Source organism: Tamandua tetradactyla, chromosome 5 (assembly GCF_023851605.1).
Source record: "Tamandua tetradactyla isolate mTamTet1 chromosome 5, mTamTet1.pri, whole genome shotgun sequence".
Taxonomy (NCBI): Eukaryota; Metazoa; Chordata; class Mammalia; order Pilosa; family Myrmecophagidae; genus Tamandua; species Tamandua tetradactyla.
This window is the reverse complement of record NC_135331.1, coordinates 2,322,126-2,341,340: the sequence shown is the minus strand read 5'-3', so window position 1 is coordinate 2,341,340 and position 19,215 is coordinate 2,322,126. Positions and strand designations below refer to the sequence as shown.

General features: G+C 47.9%; 1 pseudogene; it reads right to left on the bottom strand.

Moving 5' to 3' along the window:
* Window positions 1–1,258: 1,258 nt before the first annotated feature.
* On the bottom strand, window positions 1,259–6,685 carry LOC143682962 (exosome complex component RRP43 pseudogene; annotated as a pseudogene).
* Between the last annotated feature and the right edge of the window lie 12,530 nt (window positions 6,686–19,215).

Sequence of the window (19,215 nt, the reverse complement as noted above, 5' to 3'; positions counted from 1 at the left end):
CACTTTTATAAATTTTATATTTGCGAGTGTTCCCTGTTGGTTCTGTTTCTCTAGGGAACCCTAACTAACACAGGCTACCATATCATCCTCTCAGATTTTTCCTTCTAGCTGCTCCAGAACACTTGACGCTAGAACAATATATGTGTTATCATCACAATCAACTTTTTTCTTTTTTTGTGAAAAATAACATATATTTAAAAAAAAACAATGAATTTCAAAGCACATTGCAACGATTAGTCGTAGAAGATATTTCAGAATTTGGTATGGATTACAATTCCACAATTCTAGGTTTTAACTTCCAGCTACTCTAAAATACTTGAGATGAAAAGAAACATCAATGTCATGATTCAGCAATCATACTAATTTCTTAAACCCTACCTTCTCCGTATAACTCCACCATTCCCTTTTAACTATCTCTCACTCTTTAGGAGTTAGACTGGCTATGACCATTCTAACTTTTTCACGTTGCAAGGTGCTGTCAGTATTTTGGCATAGGGGATGGAACTAGTTGATATTCTGGAGGGGCTGGCCCCTTTGCACTGCAGGACTCATCTGGTATAGGGACCCATCTGGAGGCTGTGGGTTTCCGGAAAGGTACCCTAGGGCATAGAACCTTTGTAGGATGTTATATAACACCTGTTCTCATTTGCAAACTGCCAGAATATAATAGAACTGAAACAGAACAGCTTTAAAAAGGAGAATTTATTAAATTGCAAGTTTGTAGTTCTAAGGCCATGAAAATGTACAAATTAAAGCAAGGCTATAGAAATGTCCCCTCTCAGGCATCCAGGGAAAGATACCTTGGTTCAAGAAGGCTGATGACATTCAGGTTTTCTCCCTCAACTGGAAGGGCATGTTTGTAAACATGGTGATATCTGCTAGCTTTCTCTCCAGGCTTCTTGTTTTATGAAGCTCCCCCAGGGGCATTTTCCTTCTTCAACTCCAAAGGTCTCTGGCTGTGTGGGCTCTGAAGCTCTTTCCAAAATGGTTCCCTCTTAGAAGGCTCCAGGAAGCACCCTCACCTTGAATGGGTGGAGACACATCTAATCAAAAGTTAGGGTGGGACACATCTCCATGAATAATCAAAAACCTCCCACCCAGCATATTGAATGAGGACTAAAGGACATGGCTTTACGGTAGCACACCACAGATTCAAATGGCACAATGCCCTAGGTGGTTTTTTAAAATCATTTTCATATTTATTTAGTATAAAAGATTTGTGCACAATGTAACAACTACAATTTTTACCAATCTGTTTTGAAAATGTGGTGGTGGTTTATTTGGGTTTCATACCCTGAATTACTTCATCCATCAGTTTTTTAACTTTTCTGTGTCTTGGAACTGCTTGGCTCATGCAGTCCTGCAGGTTAGCTCCAGTCAGCCCACTTCCACCTGGTTTGTGTTGACAAGACAGTTTGGCCACTTCCTCCATCGCTACTGTTAAGGCCCCAGTAGCCGGGTGCTGCTCCCCTCCAGTGGGGCTGACTGTGAGTAAAGTGTCATCAAACATGGCAAAGGTCATTGCAACTGGAGGGGTTTTACTATCCAAATGACTGTTCTTTACATTAACTTCTGCTAATGCAGTTTCTTCATTTATGGTAACTTCAGGCAACTGTGCATCTTTTAAAGCAGCTAACAGTGCAAAGCTACAGGCACCCAAAATGTTTCCATCGTAGTCGAGGCAAATGAGGTCACAGTATAGAACTCAAGCAAGTTTTCAGTGACATCTGCAGTGACGTGGCTAGCCACCTGGGCCTCTTCCCCAGGAGGTCCGGATCCAGATCTCTAAGAACACAGGAGTGGGACGTCCACGTGGGGAACAACACAGCCTTTATCAGGGGCATCTTCTGGTGGTGCTGCAAATTCCACTTTAATTCCATGTATCGCTGTAGCATCTCCCAGCTTCACTAGAGCAGAACCGTCTGCAGTACTCATCGAACTATGTTGACGGTGGGGGTTCTGAATTCACCAAGTTCTCTTCCATTAGGACGGCAGTTTCTCTTTCAGAAATCTCCTGTAATAGTCCAGAGGTTCCACCATCCATAGCTAGGGGGGTCAAGGAAGCAGCCACCTGAACACAGCACCGCATCTACCAGGGAAGAGAACTCAACCCGCGGCTGCTCACACGCATCATCTTTGCATCCACGCGCCTGGGCCGCCCCAGGTCTTCTTAGGATTGGCTGGGATGGTCCTGGGTAGGGACTGGCAGGTGATGACTGGTAGCAAGGTCTACCTGAAGCTTGTGTAAGAGCAACCTCCACAATAGCCTCTCGACTCTATCTGAACTCTCTCAGTCACTGACACCTTATTAGTTACACTTCTTATCCCCCTTTTGGTTAGGATGGCATTGTTGATCCCACGGTGCCAGGTCTGGATTCATCCCTGGGAGTCCTCTCCCACAGTGCCAGGGAGACTTTCACCCCTGGATGTCATGTCCCACGTAGCGGGGAGGGCAGTGATTTCACTTGCAGAGTTGGGCTTAGAGAGACTGAGGCCACATCTGAGCAACACAAGAGGTCCTCCAGAAGTAACTCTTAGGCATGTCTATAGGTAGGCTAAGCTTCTCCACTACCTACATAAGCCTCACAAGAGTAAACCTCAAGACCAAGGGCTTGGCCTATTGATTTGGGTGTCCCTAATGTTGGACACAGTATCAGAGGTTTCCCTGGTGTTGAAGTTTAATAGTTCCATATTTTTTCTCCCATCCCTCAAGGAACTTTGCCAATACTTTTTGATTACCTGCTTAATATATTCTAGGATGTATCCAGGCATTACAATAATCTATACAAGATTAAAGGCCCTTATTCTTATTCTGGACTCCCTGTGTTTTGATTGTTTAAATGATCTATCCAGACAGTTTGAGTTAGATTATGTGCTACAGAAAATTTAGGTTCTAGACCAAATAAATCTTTCTTCCTTTGGTCTCAAAGAGTAGGCGTGGTTTTAAAATACAGACACTGTCTTCCTTACCCCTGTGTTTCGAATTACCTTAATCACAAACTGATTGGCTTCGTTCTTATCTCTAAATACCAGGTTATACATATAAAAAAGCCTCTCAAAATCCAGAAACAATAATTACCACACTGGACTAAACGTGACTGCTATAAGAGTTGACAATCTAGGCCCTGGTTTTCTTAGGAGCATTTTCTAAAGGGGACCATACAGTAATTGCTCTTTTGTTTCTGGCTTATTTTGCCTCACCAAATGCCCCACATATTGGTTCGCAATGTCGCATGCCTCACGACTTCATTCTTTTTGTAGCAGCACAATATTCGGTCATAAGTATACAATATCGTTTGCCAATCTACTTCTCAGCCAGTGCGTCCTTCAGCCACCTGCATTCATTAGGCACCATGTCTCATGTCCAAGGTCCGCAGTCCATCAATATTCTGAATTTGGGATAATTTCATTGTTCCCGAGAGAAAGAAAACCAATAAACACACCCTCACCAAATAGGAAATCAAAACCTCCCTTCAACTCTTGTCCCTTCCCCATCATTTACCCCTGCTGTTGCTGCCGGAGTGCTGATGTTTCCTGTTAAACGCAGCCACTAAGGGGGGGGGGCCCTGGCGCGGGTGTGCTGGTGTGTGGGGGGCCCTGGGGCAGGGTGCATGTGTGTGCAGGGCAGGGGCATGCAGTACAGATGCGCACACGAGCGCCGGCCAGGTACGTGAGCAGGGCGCTTGTGCCATGGCAAGTGTGCACGTGTGCGGTACAGGGGATTGGGGTGCAGGGGTCAAGTGTCGGCGCAGGAATGCATTGGCGCCCCAGGGAGATGAGGAGGTTGCGACCTTGACCCCGTGTGGGTCTGGGGGGCGGGGTCCTCATGTGCGCTGGTCTAGGGGGGGCGGGCTCTGGTGTGCGCACGCGCAGAGCTCAGGGGCAGTGGCTAGGGTTGCACCTTCATGGGCTGGGGCCAGGCGTGGACTGGATGTGCAGGTGAGCGCTTGCTCAGAGCTGGGGGTGTGACAGGTGTACACACGTGCTCGCGTGGATCTGGGAGGCCCATAAACCAATGCACCTGCGCAGAGCTCATGGGGTCCGGTAGGGGGTGTGCGACTATATGGGCTGGAGGCAGGCGTAGCCTAGAGGTGAGTGTCTGCAGCCTGGATGGACTGGTGACCACCTGCAGGGGACAGGGAGAGGGAGAGGGAGGTGGGGGTCGGGCTGGCTGCGGGTACGTGGGTCTCAGCAGGGGCAGGGCGAGACTGTGCACCTACTCGGGAGAGGAGGGACGGGCTGGGACAGGCGTGTGTGCATGTGTGGGGCGGGGGTGTGGGGTGCTGGGAGGGGGGTCGGGGGGGTGCTTAGAGCACGGTGGGGGTCGGATGATGGGGTTCAGGTGCCTGGGGTGAGGGGGGAGTTATTGGGGTCTTCTTTGATTTCTTCCAGCATGTTTCAGGTGTGCGAGCTGTGGAGCGGGGTGGGGGTGGGGGGTTGCATGCCCAAGGGGCGCAGCTTGACTTCCTTCCTGGCCCCTCTCCCCATGTGCCTCCTGAGGGCTCCAGGCCTCCGTCTGGAAATGGACGGTTAGGCTGCGCACACCCACTGGACGGTCCCTGCATCTCCGGTCCGCAGCTTCTGCAACCAGGGCCTCCCTATGTGGTGTGGAGGCCTTCCCAGGTCTTTTGGTTTTATTGATACTTTCTATTGTCCTTTTGTTCTCTCATTCATTTATCTCTGCTTTAACCTTGGCTGTTTCTCTCCTTCTGTTTGCTTTGGGGTTGGTTTGCTATTCTTTCTCAAGTTCCTCCAGGTGTGCTGTTCAGTCTGCAAGTTTTGCTCTTTCTTCTCTTGTAATATAGGTATTTAGGGCTGTAAATTTCCCTCTTTGCACCCCTCTTTGAGTTTTCTGCAACTCATAAGTTCTGGTATGTTGCATTTCAATTTTCATTCATCTCCAGATAGCTACCGATTTCCCTAGCAATTTCTTCTTTGACCCACTCATTGTTTAAGAGTGTGTTATTTAATCTCCATATATCTGGGAACGTTCTAGTTCTCTCATGGTTATTGAGACCCAGCTTCACTCTACTCTGATCAGAGAAAGTGCTTTGAATAATTTCAGTGTTTCCAGATGTATAAAGACCTGTTTTGTGTCCCACATATGATCTATCCTGGACAGGGTTCCATGAGCACTGGAGAAGAACGTGTATCCTGTGCTTTGGGGTGCAGTGACCTGTATATGTCTGTTAGGTCTAATTCATTTATCAAGTTGTTGAACTTCTCTATTTCCTTGTTGGTCTTCTGTCTGGTTGTTCTATCCATAGAGAGTGGTGTATTGAAGTCTCCTACTATTATTGTTGAAACATCTATCACTCCCTTCAGTTTTGCCAGTCTCTGCCTCATGTATTTTGGAGCTCCTTGACTGGGAGCATAAACATTCATGATTGTTTCTTTTTGGTTCATTGTCCATTTTACTAATATATAGTGTCCTTCTTTGTCTCTGATAATGTCTTTACATTTTGTCTGATATTAGTGTGGCTACTTCTGCTTTTTTTTTGGTTATAGCTCGCATGGAACATCTTTTTCCATCCTTTTACTTTGAATCTATTTGTATCCTTGTGTCTAAAATGAGTCTCTTGTAAACAGCATATAGCTGGATTATATTTCTTAATCCATTCTGCCTGTGCTGGTTTGAAAGGAAGCGTGACCCCTAAGAAAAGCCATGCTTTAATATAAATCCCATTTCATAAAGGTAGAATAATCTCTATTCAATACTGTATGTTTGAAACTGTAATGAGATCATCTCCCTGGATGATGTGATTTAGTCAAGAGTGGTTGTTAAACTGGATTAGGGGATGACATGTCTCCACCCATTTGAGTGGGTCTTGATTAGTTTCTGAAGTCCTATAAAAGAGGAAATATTTTGGAGAATGAGAGATTCAGAGAGAGCAGCACCACGAAGCAGAGTCTACCAGCCAGTGACCCTTGGAGATGAGGAAGGAAAACGCCTCGCGGGGAGCATTCATGAAACTGGAAGCCCGGAGAGAAAGCTAGCAGATGACACCGTGTTCACCATGTGCCCTTCCAGCCAAGAGAGAAGCCCTGACTGTGTTCGCCATGTGCCGTCTCACTTGAGAGAGAAACCCTGAACTTCATCGGCCTTCTTGAACCAAGGTATCTTTCCCTGGATGCCTTTGATTGGTCATTTCTATAGACTTGTTTTAATTGGGACATTTCCTCGGCCTTAGAACTGTAAACTAGCAACTCATTAAATTCCCCTTGTTAAAAACTGTTCCGTTTCTGGTATATTGCATTCTGGCAGCTGGCAAACTAGAACACTGCCAATCTGTATCTTTTAAATGGTAGATTTAGTCTGTTCAAAGTTATTACTGTAAAGCCATTTCTTGAATCTACCATCTTATCCTTTGCATTTTATTTGTCATATCTATGTGTTCTTTCCCATCTTTATGTTTTTATCCTTTAGGTTACTCTTATTTGTACTCTTCAATTCTGTGCCCACCTCCAGACCTCCCTCTCCTGCCTCTTTTTTTTTTTTTCCAGCAGGCAAGGCTCCCTTTAGTATTTCTTGAAGAGCTGGTCTCTTGTTCACATATTCTCTCAACCTTTGTGAAAATGTTAATCTCTGTCAGTTTTGAAGGACAGTTTGGCTGGGTACAGAATTCTTGGCTGCAAGTTTTTCTCTTTCCACACCTTGAATTTATCTCTGCCTTCTCACCTCCATGGTGCTAGTTGAGTAGTCTGAACTCAGTCTTATGTGATTTCACTTGTGTGTCGTAGATTGTTTTGATCTTGCCACTTTCAGGATTTTCTGCTCCTCTACAACAATGGACAGACTGATTGGTGTGTGTCTTGGGGTAGACTTTTTTGGTTTTATTCTATGTGGAGTTTGTTGGGCTCTTTGATTTACATATTTAAGTCTTTTATAAAGGTTGGGCAGTTTTACCCAATTATATCCTCCCCTACTCTTCCTAGCCATTTGCTTTTTTCTTTTTCTGGGACACCAGTGGTTCTTTTATTTGTGTGCTTTGTTTTGTCCATCATTTCCCTGAGATCCAATTCAAATTTTTCCATCTTTTTTTTTGTCATTTGCTCTTTTGGGTGTCTAAAATCAGTTGTCTTGTCCTCTAGTTCATTAATTCTTCCTCTGCCTCTTCAAATCTGCTGTTGTGTGTCTAGTATGTTTTTTATTTGGTCTACAGCATCTTTAATCTCTGTAATATCTACTATTTTAGTATTTATTCTTTCAGATTCCTCTTTATGCTCTTCTAGTGTTGTCTTGGTTTCCTTTATGTCATTACCCATCCTGCTTATTTTATTTAGTAAAGTTATCTGAACCTCTTTGATTAGTTGTTCCAAAGTCTGTTAATTTGGTCACTAGACTGGGTTGTGTCTGTCTTCATTGTCATATGCTTAGTGACCTGTTGTCTTCGCGGCATGTAAATATCTTGATGGGGTTAGTGTGGATGTTGATTTCCCTCAGTAGCGTAAAGCTTTGTGTTTGTATGGAGCAGGACGCAGGGCAGAGGGAGAGGCACAAGGTTGTGGTGATGGGCTGCGGTGCAGGTATCTGCATGGGTTGGGGACTTCATGCTGGTGCCTGTGGGCATGTGGTGGGGGTCACGGGGTTGTGGGTATGTGGTGGGGGTCACGGGGTTGTGGGCATGTGGTGGGGGTGACGTATAGTCAGGCAGGCCTTGGAGTACAGGAGCAGGTGTGAGGGACACAGAGGTGGGGTGCAGCAGGAGGCAGATGGGGTGCTGTGCAGATGTACTGGGTCTGGTATGAGGGCAGAGTGTGGGTGGGCACATGGAGCATATGGGTTGTGGATGTCAGGGTGAGGTACAGGGCACAGAAGTAGAGGCACAGGGAGGTTGGGGCACGGGTGTGAACTTGCACAGGAGGAGGGGCTCAGGGGGAGCTGGGATGCAGATGTGTGAGTGTGTAGGGGTGGGGCACAGGTCACAGAGGTTGTGGGACGTGTGTCGGGTGGGTGATGATGGGTAGGTGGGGCCCTGGGGCTGCTCCACAGATGCAGGGGTGGGGTGGGGTAGGGTGCCCACTTGTGCAGGGTGGAAGCTGTGTGCCACAGATGTATCTGAGAGCACCTGCCAGGGGTGGGAGAAGGCACTTCTGCCATGGGATGGGGCAAGGTTGTGCATGTGTGCAGGACAGGGTTTTGGGGTGCAGGGATCAAGTGGTCCATGCATGGATGTGTGGGTGCCCATCCAAGAGGATGTGACTGTGCATGTGCGTGGGCCTGGGGGGCAGGACCCTGGTGTGGGAGGGCCTTTGGGTGGGGCCCTGGTGTGCATGAGTGCAGAGGTCAGGAACTGTGGGGTGGGATGTGCCTGTGTGGGCTGGGGGCGGGTGTGGCCCAGATGTGCAGGTCACCGCTTGCCCAGAGCTGAGGGGGTGTGGCCTGAGTGAGCACAGGTGCGTGTATGAGTCTGGGGGCTGGATGTTGATGTGTGTGTGTGTGTGTGCTGAGCTGGGGGGTGCGGGATGCTGAGGGACTGTAGGGGCTGGGTGCATGTGTGACCCAGGAGGTGAGTGCATGAACCCCGGGGTGGAGGTGAACACCTGCAGCCCGGGTGTGGAGTTGAATGCCCGCAGCTCAGGTGTGGAGGTGAGCACCTGCAGCCTGGGTGTGGAGGTGAGTGCCTGAGCCCAGGTGTGGAGGTGAGCATCTGTGGCCCAGGTATGGAGGTGAGTGCCTGCAGCCCAGGTGTGGAGATGAGCGCCCGTGGTCCAGGTGTGGAGGTGAGCATCTGCGGCCCAGGTGTGGAGGTGAGCGCCCGTGGCCCGGGTGTGGAGGTGAGTGCCTGCATTGGGCAGGGAGGGACTGGGTGGGCACGTGGGTCTCTGGAGGGGCGGGCGAAGCTGTGGTTGCTCAGGAGAGTGCTGGGGCTGGGACAGGTGTGTGCGTGTGCACGGGTAGGGGTGGTGCTCCCGGAGCGCGGGGTTGGGAGGCAGGTGATGGGGTTCAGGTGCGTGAGGTGGAGGCACGGGGGAGCGGAGCGCATCCCGGGGGCGCGGCATGACTTCCTTCCTGGTGGTGTCTCTGCCCCTGAGGGCCCGGGCCTCGCCTTGGGCTTCGCATCCCGGGTCCTGGGCCCTTCCCTCTGCCCCGGGAGCTGGTGAACCGGCCTGTCCTGCCCCACCCGCTTCCCAGCGCTCCCTCAGTGTGGGTTTGTGTCTGTGTGTGCTTTAGCTTTTTTTTTTTTTAATTAAGAACTGCAAGAATAGCACAAAGAATTCCTGTAAACGTCACCAAAATTCACCAGTTGTTGATATTTTACTGCACTCTGTTTTATTACTAGCAACATTTGAGATTAAGTTGCAGACATCCTGACGTTTTACCCATTTTCCCTAAGAATGTGGACATTTTCTTACATTAACACAGTACAGTGATCAGATTCAGGAAGTTTGTATATTAAACCACCAGTATTATTACAGAAGCATTTGATTTTTGCCAGTTACCCAATTAATGTGTTTTGTGTCAATCCCCCTCCCCACCCAGAATTACTTGTCATCCCTCTTCAGTGTCCTTTAATTTGGAACTGAGAAAGCATCTTGGTTTGATTTTGCAGTTTCATGCTGTAGAAGTTTATTTCTCAAAAGATTGTCCCTGCAGTTTTATGTTGAGCCGAGTGCCTCAGCGCCTGACCAAGACACAGAGCCTGGTGGGTGTTTTTCCTGATGCTGAAATAACCTTTCTGCTTAATGAATATGAATTTCCATCCTTTAAATATTTTTTCAAATTTATTTTCTGTTGTAATTAACTCCTAGTTAATTGCAAAAGTAATATGTTTTCATTATGGGAAACTTAGAGAAACAGAAAGAATGAAAATTCCCTCCGTTTAGAAGTGGCCTCTGGTAACATTTGGGCATAACCCTTCCTTTTTTTTCTCCTATGCAGAGATAAACAAACTTTTTTTTTCCTTCAGAAAATCATCATGAATTGAAAAACCCTTCACAGATTTTTGAAAACTTAAAAAAAAAACAAAGAAAACTTAAAGCAGCCTTCTTAAAACTGCACACCTTCAATAATTTTTACAGGAGATACCAATAATGACTTTTAAAAAGAAAGATGTCCTCTAAAATGCGACTAGATGGTTCATCATTGTCTCTTTTATCCCTACTGTTTGCTTTAAAGGCAAATTTGTTCTCCATCTTTCTGTAAGTTACCACTTCAGTTTGAACGTAGAAGCCTTGTCTGTCTGTAGACCCCCTTACCAGCTTCCCTTTATGCTACAGTTGTCGTATTTATTAGATTTACATACATTAGAAGCTCTACTAGCCGATGTTTAAAAGAACTCCAGATGAGACTAGTCTACTAAATTGACCCAGACATTTGCCATTTATGTTGCTTTCCTCCATTCCTAATGCCCCAGGACGTCTCCTTTCCCCCCGTCTGAACAACTTCCTTTGGAATTTCCTTTAGAGAAGGTCTGCTGGATAGGAACTCTCTCAGTTTTCCTTCATGAGAGAATGTATTTCATCATCATTTTGGAAGGATGCATTTGGTAGATAAAGGATTCTGAGTTGACAGTTCTGTCTTTAGGCTGTTGAAAAAAATTTTTTTCCTACTGCCATAGCTTCTGATGAGATATCTTTATATATTTTCAAATCATTGTTCTCCTATAAGTAATGTGCCACTTTTTCTCTGGTGGCTTTCAAGACTTTTTCTTTTCCTTTGATTCTCTGCAGCTTGATTATAGTGTATTTTTGGTATGGCTTTTGTTTGGTTTGGTAAAGCTGACCAAAAGCAATATACCGGAAATGGTTTGACTTTTACAATGAGGACCTTTTAACTTACACTTCTTAGGCTGTGAAAATGTCCAACTTAGTCATTAACAGGATGATTTCTAGACTCTGAAGACAGGCTTCTGGCATCCAGGTTTCTGCTGTCATATGGGGGGACCCATGGCCAGTGTCTGCTGGTCCTTTTCTCCCCCGTTTCTGGCTTCAGTGGCTTCAGTGGCTTCCTCTCTCAGCTCTTCTGTTTGTGTTTGTGTGTATGTGTATGTACATGTGTGAGCTTCTCTGTCTCTTAGCTTCTGTGCATGTTCCATCCTCTTATAAAGAGCTCCAGCAGGAGAATAAGACTCACCTTGAATGAGGTGGGTCACGTTGCAGTTGAAATCATGTAATCACGTTTCCCACCCACAATAGGTCAGGACCCACAGGAATGGGTTAAAAGAACATGGACTTTTCTGGGGTACATAATACCCCGGAATCTACTATAGATTTCTTTGGGTTCATTCTGTTTGGAATTCACTCAGATTTTTGAATCTGTAAGTATAATCTTTCACCAAACTTGAAAATTTTACAGCAGCTTTTCATCAAATATTTTTCTAGCATCATACTCTTTCTCCTTTCCTTCTGGGACCCTGGTGACACTCATGTTAGACCTTTCCTGGTTCTCTCACAGGTCCTTGAGACTCTATTCTTTTTTTTCCCCAATATTTTCTCTCTGTTCAGATTGGCTAATTTCTATAGATGTATTTTCAGATTCAGCACTGAGCTTTTATTTCATTGTATTTTTCAGTACTGAAGTTTCTATTTGTTTCTCTTTAGTCCATCCCTTTCCTACTTTCTTTTAAACTTTTATTCAGGAGCATTCATGATGGCTTATCTTGAGAATTTTCAAAATTTCTGTTTTGAGGTCTTTGGCAGATGATTGCAGCATCTGGGTCATCTCATTGTTAGCATTTCTCTGAGGAAGTGGTATCTGAACTAAAACTTGAATAATAACGATAAAGGAAGAGGAGTCTAGGTGGAGGGAACAAGGAATGCAAGTTCTGATGTGGGAATGATTTTGATGGGGAAGAGAATGAAGGCCGGTGTTTTGGGAGCATGGTGAGCAAATTGGAGATGGTAAAATAAGAGAGCAGGTTAGGTCAGAGGCAGGGCCAGACTGGGTGGACTTTTGCAGGCCATGGTAAGGGGCTGGGTTTCATTCAAGCGTGAAGGGAAGCTGCTGTAGAGTTGTAAGCAGTGAGTGGCCTGACCCAATTAAAATTCTGTACAATCATATTGGCTCATGTCTACAGGGTCGTTTACTGGGGCAAGAGAGAAAGCTGCACAACCAGCTAACTGGCTGGTACAGCCATTCAAATAAGAGAAGCTGTTGGTTTGAGTGAGGATGTTAGCAGTGGACATGGAGACAGGCGGACATAAAGAAAGCAGTGATTAACTCTTAAAGGCTTAATTTGCAGTATTTAGAGATTCTGCCCTAAACACTACTCTATAAAGCAGCCTTGATATGGAGCAGTGCATTTCCACACAGAGAAGAGCAGACCCAGTCTTCAGAGGTTACTTGTCTTTTAGACTATTTCTATGTAGAAATCTATCCCCAAAGCCCCTGCAAAAGAGGTTGAGGCCACACCCCTGCTCTAGGAAGATGCTCTAGGAAGATGGAAAGCAGCAAAGCAGAGGTCGGAGACTCAGGCTCAGTGTCTGGCAGGACTTGTTTAGTTGCAACAAAAATAGCTCCCTTCAAACAGACCTAAGCAGAAAAGGGAACCTGTTGGCCCATGTACTGAAACGACTAAGAATAGTCGGCCTCAGAACTGAGTCTGGGAGCTCACACAGCAGTCGGGCCTCTCTGGCTCCAGCTCTCAGGGATGCTGTCCCCTGGGCCACGCTCACTGCCTACGCCCCCCACACCACGGCTCCATCCGCCAGGTGGACCACCGCAGCTTGTCCCCCGGGGGTTTCTGAGGAGACCTCATTGGCTGGCAGGGGTCCCACACACGCCTCTGTGATGCCTCCCCTGGAACTGGCCGTGAGCTTCCAGAACTCTGGCTGCCTTTTGCCACTGCTCCTCCGTCTCCAGCAGGCTCTGCTTCCACCTTTCCATGTAGCACTTATGCTTTCTGTCCTGTTCCTTGGGAGTGATTGCCTGTCCACCCTGCACGGATATAAGGTCCTCAAGGATAGGGGCCTTTGCTGTGCACACTGATGGGACACTTCTAATGGTGCCTGGCATGGGGCAGGCACTCAGTAAATAGTCAGAATGGCCAGATGGGAGAGAGAGGGAAACAGGAGTTCTTCCAAATCAGGATGCCGGCTCTGGCAGGAGGGAAGGTGGATGCTGGGCAGGTGTCGGCCCTGTTGTCACCACCACCATAACATCCATTAGTTAATATCCAGAGCCACTTCTTCCTCAGCTACAGGGATGGGAAAATGAAAATGCACTGGCAGGGAAATACCCCATGGCTTTAAATGATTGAGTTCACAAGTAGAGCATAAAATTTCCTCTGGTCTGAGAAACCGTCTCAGATGAGTGATCAAGGTGAGGCCCAGGTAATCTTGTCACACTGTATCAGTTAGAGGTAATTTTCAGTGACATGTAACCAAGACCAGACTCATGGCTCAGCCAAAGAGAGGGGCAGGAATGTCAGGTCCTCACTGCCCCAGGGACCCCACCTACTTGTGAGCTTTCTGCCGTTCTTCCCCTGTAGGATTTTGGGGTCCAGGTGTAGTAATGTAGGGTTCATACACACAAAAATTCACCCTCTTTAGGTTACAGTCCTATGAATTTTGACCGATGCATAGAGCCACATAACTACCATGATAACAAGATATGAATAAACGCAGTACTTCCCCAGTGTTGGGGAACCAAGCTCACAGGGGTTAGCGGGGTATTCAGGTTTTGGGGAGTCGAGCTCACGTGGGTTAGCAGGTGTTCAGGTGTCCTAAGCTGAGCTCATGGGAGTTAGCGGGTGTTCAGGTGTTTAGTGCTGAACTCCTGGGGGTTAGTGGGTGTTCCTGTGTCCTGAGCCAAGCTCCTGGGAGTTGGTGAGGTGTTCAGGTGTTCGGAGCTGAACACCTGGAGGGTAGCGGGTGTTCCTGTGTCCTGGACTGAGCTCCTGGGAGTTGGTGGGGTGTTCAGGTGTTTGGAGCTGAACACCTGGAGGGTAGCGGGTGTTCATGTGTCCTGAGCCGAGCTCCTGGGAGTTGGTGGGGTGTTCAGGTGTTCGGAGCTGAACACCTGGAGGGTAGCGGATGTTCCTGTGTCCTGGGCTGAGCTCCTGGGAATTGGTGGGGTGTTCAGGTGTTCGGAGCTGAACACCTGGAGGGTAGCGGGTGTTCATGTGTCCTGGGCTGAGCTCCTGGGAATTGGTGGGGTGTTCAGGTGTTCGGAGCTGAACACCTGGAGGGTAGCGGGTGTTCAGGTGTCCTAAGCCAAACTCTTTCAAGGTCTGTTGCTTTATCGACTACTGAGAGAAGAGTCTCCAAATATAACTTTGGATTTCTTCCTTTCTCTTTGTAGCTCTAGCAGCTTTTGCACTGTATAATTTCAAGTTCTGTTGTTAGATACAGGCAGGTTTAGGAGTTTTAGATCTTTGGGGTGAGTCAACTAATTTGTCCTTAGTAATGACCCTCTTTATCTGGAATATCTTGTTCTGAGGTCTACTTTGTCTGACATTTACATCACCATCCCAGTTCTCTTTGGATTTGTGTCCGCATGATTTGTCTTTTCCCTCTACAATTTGCTTTTAATCTAGCTATGTCTTTATATTTAAAGTGTGCTTCTTATGGACAGCGGAGAATCCGGTCTCCCTGTTTTATCCCGCCTGAAATCTGTCTGTTACGTGGTGTGTCCAGGTCACTGACATTTAACATTCAGTGCCTGAATTGACAGGCTTGGAGTGAAACAACCTTCTTGGCTGTTGTATGGCCACTCACTTCTGCCTTTCAGTTTCTCACCATATTCTGTCTCCTTTTGGGTTGAGAATTTATTATTCCACTTTGTGCATCTTATTGGCTTATTATTTATAGCTTCTTAACATTTGTTTCCATGATTGTGCAAAGGTTCCCAATATATTTTCCGATGGTTTCCCCTGACACATCTCTAATCCATCTCAGAATGCTTTCCAGTAAATAGTGCCTTCCCATGTGTGTGTGATGGTAGCTCACAGCTCCACTCTCCAGCCTTCCCTCCCACCAGCGGTGGTTTTTGGCATGCATTTTACTTTACATATGTCATAAGCCCGCCACCCTCTAATTCTCCTTTGTAGCAATTAAGCATTAAGAAGAAATTTTCTTTCATACTTACTTCAATTTACACTGTTGCTGGAAATCTTCATTTCTCTGCGTAGATTCATGACCTGTCGAGTATCGCACGGTTCTGCCTAAATAACTTCCGTCAGCGTTCTTGTGGTCCTGGACTGCTGATAATGAATCCTTTCCGTTTGTGTTTGCTTTAAAAAGTGTTTATGTCTCCATTTTTTTTACTGAGATAATTCACATACCATAAAATCTACCTTTTTAAAATGGAAATTAGGTAGTTTTTAGTATATTCACATAGTTGTGCAGCCACCACCGCTCTCTAACTCTACAACATTTTTATAACCCCAAAAGAAACCTCAGACTTGCTAGCAGTTACTTCCCCTTTCCCTGTGTCTGAGTCCCCCTCCTTCACTTTTGAGTGGCGGACACCCTGGGCATGGAATTCTGGGTGCGCAGTCTCGTCCCACTCTCCCCCTCCCACCAGGTTTTCAGTAGTTCACTCTACTGTCCCTTGGCTTGCACAGTTTTTGATGAGAGGAGAACTGAAATTCTTATGTTTGTTCCCCTGTATGTAATGCATTTTCCTCCTGCGGATTTCTCTTTTATATTTGAGTTTTGGCAGCTTAATGGTCTTATGTATAGGTGTGTATGTGTTTCGTGTTTATCTTGCTTGAGTTGTCTGGGCTTCTTGGTATTTGGTTGAATTATTCTATAAAATTCTTGAACATTATCTCTTCACAATTTTTTCCTGCCCCATTTTCTCTCTCTTCTACTTCTTGAATTTTAGTTACATATGTGTTAGAGCATTTGATGTGCCACTGCTCTCCCATGCTCTGTTTTGAATTATCCTTTTCACTTTGTGTTTTAGTTTCGGCAATTCCAGTTGACCTATCATAAATCTTCACTGATCCTTTCCCTGGCTGGGGTGAGTCTCTGGATGAGCTCAAAGAAGGAATGTTTTATCTGTTACCCATTAAAAACAAATATTCTACCATTTCCATTTGACACCTCTTTTATCTCCCTGCTGAAACTTCCCATCTGTTTTTGAGTGCTGCCACCATTTCCCGGTACGTCATCTAACATATTAATCATACTTATTTTCAACTTTCTACCTAAGAGGTCCAGCATCTGAGTCTTCTCTGAGCATGGGTCTTTTGATTGCTTTGTCTCTTGACCATAGTTGTATTTTCTTGCAGTTTTGAGTGTGCTGTAAGTTTAGAATGAGCACTGGTTGAGTTGTGTGTCAGATAGTGGAAGCAAGGCAGATGGTGTTTATGCTGGGAAACAAGTGCACCTCTTTCCTGCCTGTCCACTGCTCTGTGTATGTGGCCCATGTTAGTCGGGGTGCAACTGGGTTTGGGCTCTGTCGCTCCGTTTACCTTCCGTGCACTCCTGACCTCAGATTCTCCTGGCATCCCCCGCATGTAGGGTGGGGGCTGGTTCAGCACAGGGTTTCTCTTGCTGCTCTGGCCCCTCTCCCGTGGCCGGCTGCTGCTGGGGGTTGGTTCTTGCTGGCCCATTAGTGGGGGCAGCTGAGCCTCCGTTCTCCCAGTCTGGTCGCTGTCGTAGGTAGACCATATGTCCCTCCGTCTTGGGAGAGGGGCTCTCTCGGTGGCCTGCCCTTCCCCCAGCAATGCCCTGGGCCCTCCCCTGTGGGTAGAGCGTTAACCTCTTTTCCCAGCTCCAGCTGTTACCCTGGGCCCTGGGGCTGGAAGAGTTGGCTGTCCTTCTCCCCAGGACTTAACAGCTTGTGTCTTGGGTTGAGGGGAGGAGGGGGGGGCGGCGACAAGGGAGGACCTGATGCCTTTCATAATGGCCTGCTTGCCTCCCCGGGCGCCTGCCAGAGCCTGGCCTTGCTGCTGAGAGCTGCCGGAGGTCCGCGCAGAAGGCGGAGCCTGTGTGAGTCCCCCTCGCCTCCAGCGTCCGGTGCAGCCCACGCTTGCTGAGTGCTTACCTGCAGGGCCCACCTTCCTCCCACGCTCTGCCTGGAGCATCGAGCTCGCATGCCCCTGCCGTAGAGGGGGCTGTCGCTCCCTACGCTTGAGGCGGGGTGTTTCCCTGTGACTTCAGCTCTCTGAAGGGTCTGAGAAAAGTGATGGTTTTGTAGATTACCTGGCTGTTTCTCGTTAGGATAGGAATAACAGTCTTTCCCGCTTTCTGCATCCTAGGAGAAGAGGCTTATGAGCTCCATGTTTCACCTTAACGTTGTTGCTGAGAAAGGAGCCTAAGGTCTGCCGGCTTCGCCAAGGGCAAAGATCAAAAGGGTCTTTCCTTTAGAAATTGCTTTCCTAGAAGTCTGTCCCAGGCATGCCTGGAGCATAGTCCCCATGGCCAGCCGAGCAGAAGGGGAGTTTGGGGTGATCATTTTTAATTGATCCTACTGCCGTCCAAAGTTATTTGGAGTTCTGTATAGAAAGAAAAGAGAGAGTAGATATTGGGTGGGCAGTTCGTGATGTTTGCCGTGCATAACTTTGCTTGACATGCTCCTGGCCAGCCGAGCAGTTTCTTATGCTTTCACCCCTCCTGCTTTGTTAAACTGGATGAAAGCATGGCTGTCTCCCTGGAGGGCGGTCTGGGCAAGTGCCCCGGGGACCTGTGGCCTGGCATTCCACGCTGCCCCACCTTGTTTTCCAAAAGCAGATCCCGAGACAGAAACGTGCACAGTTTACCCAGGAGTGTGACTCCAGGGCTAAGGTGGAACAGGTGAGTGGGGAGGGCCAGGCCAGGGGTGGATACCACTGTGCTCAAGGGGACTGGGAGGACGTCCATCCACAGGGTCATACCCCCAGGTCAGCCGGCTCCATGGACACGACCCTCCAGATCTCTGGGTGCTGACACGTGAGGGATCCCGTCTGCTGTGTCAGAACACGTGGGGCCTGGGGATCTGACCACCAGGTCTTGCGGCAAGGGGACTGGGAGGACGTCCATCCACAGGGTCATACCCCCAGGTCAGCCGGCTCCGTGGACACGACCCTCCAGATCTCTGGGTGCTGATCCGTGAGGAGTCCCGTCTGCTGTGTCAGAACACGTGGGGCCTGGGGGTCTGACCAGGCCTTGCGGCAGTGGGGCTGGGGTTCGATCATCGAATGCAGAGGCACAGGAGTTGAGGGGCAGGTCTCCAACCTCGTCTCCTAACACTTTCCCACTTGCGCCTATGCTTTACAATGCCAAGCTTCTTGCAGTTTCTCAAATACATTGTGTTGGCCAGGACTTGTAATTGTAGGGAGCAGAAACCTGCTGAAGCAAACTGAAACCAGCTGTAGGTGTGGCAGGGTCCAGGGGCTCAGCTGATGCCACAGGCTCTTCCTCCCCTTTCGCTTTGTGTTTACCCATTGGTGTCCACTGTGGATGGCCTTTCTCCCTGGTGAGGAAATGGTCACCCACGGCTTTACTGGGCTCGCAGCTCCAGTAGAAGGGAGGGAGCGTTCCCTCTCCCGCGGTCCGCATGCGGCAGCCTCTGCCCGCTCGTGGCGCCAGTGGTGTGGGGGTGTCGCCATTGTCTGCTCCAGGTCAGGTGCCTTGGCGGTATTGGACTGTCCCATGATTTGGGGAGGATGTACTCTCCTAAGGGAAAAGCACAAGCTTTTTTTTTTAACATGGGCAGGCACCAGGAATCGAACCCGGGTCTCCGGCATGGCAGGTGAAAACTCTGCCACTGCGCCACTGTTGCCTGCCCAAAGTACAAGTTTTAGCAGCAGAAGGGGGAAGGGACGCTTGGCAGACAGAAGCAGCATACGATCATGAGCTGTGGCCCCTTCTGTGGCTTCTTTCCAGAATGTTCTTCCTTCCCTTATCCATTAGGAGGGAGAGTTCCCTGGTCTCCTCCAGTTGCCCTCAGTGAATTCATCATGAAGGTCTCCAGTGCCGTTGGTTTCTGTGCTCCTTGTGTCGACCTGTGAACACGCTAGTTCAGGCAGGGCAACAGGATACAAGCTGATCTCGCTGCTTCTTCCGAATCGGCTGTTTGAAGGCTGGGTATCTGCCTAGAGGTGCGGTGGGAGGGTGCTTTGAACTAGGTGCGCGGTACTTGTATGCACAGCTTGCCCCAGTCTCCTCGGCATTTGGGCGACCCTACAGGCTTGGGGGGCCATTAGCTAGAGGCTCTTACCTGTGTGCACGTGCCCTTGTGCCTGGCTTCACACTGACTCTCCCCTGTGAAAAGTTACTCAGTCAGCCTCTGCCACAGGAGACCCGCTAAGCCTTTACCAGTGCCTGGCAGTGTTTTCCAGC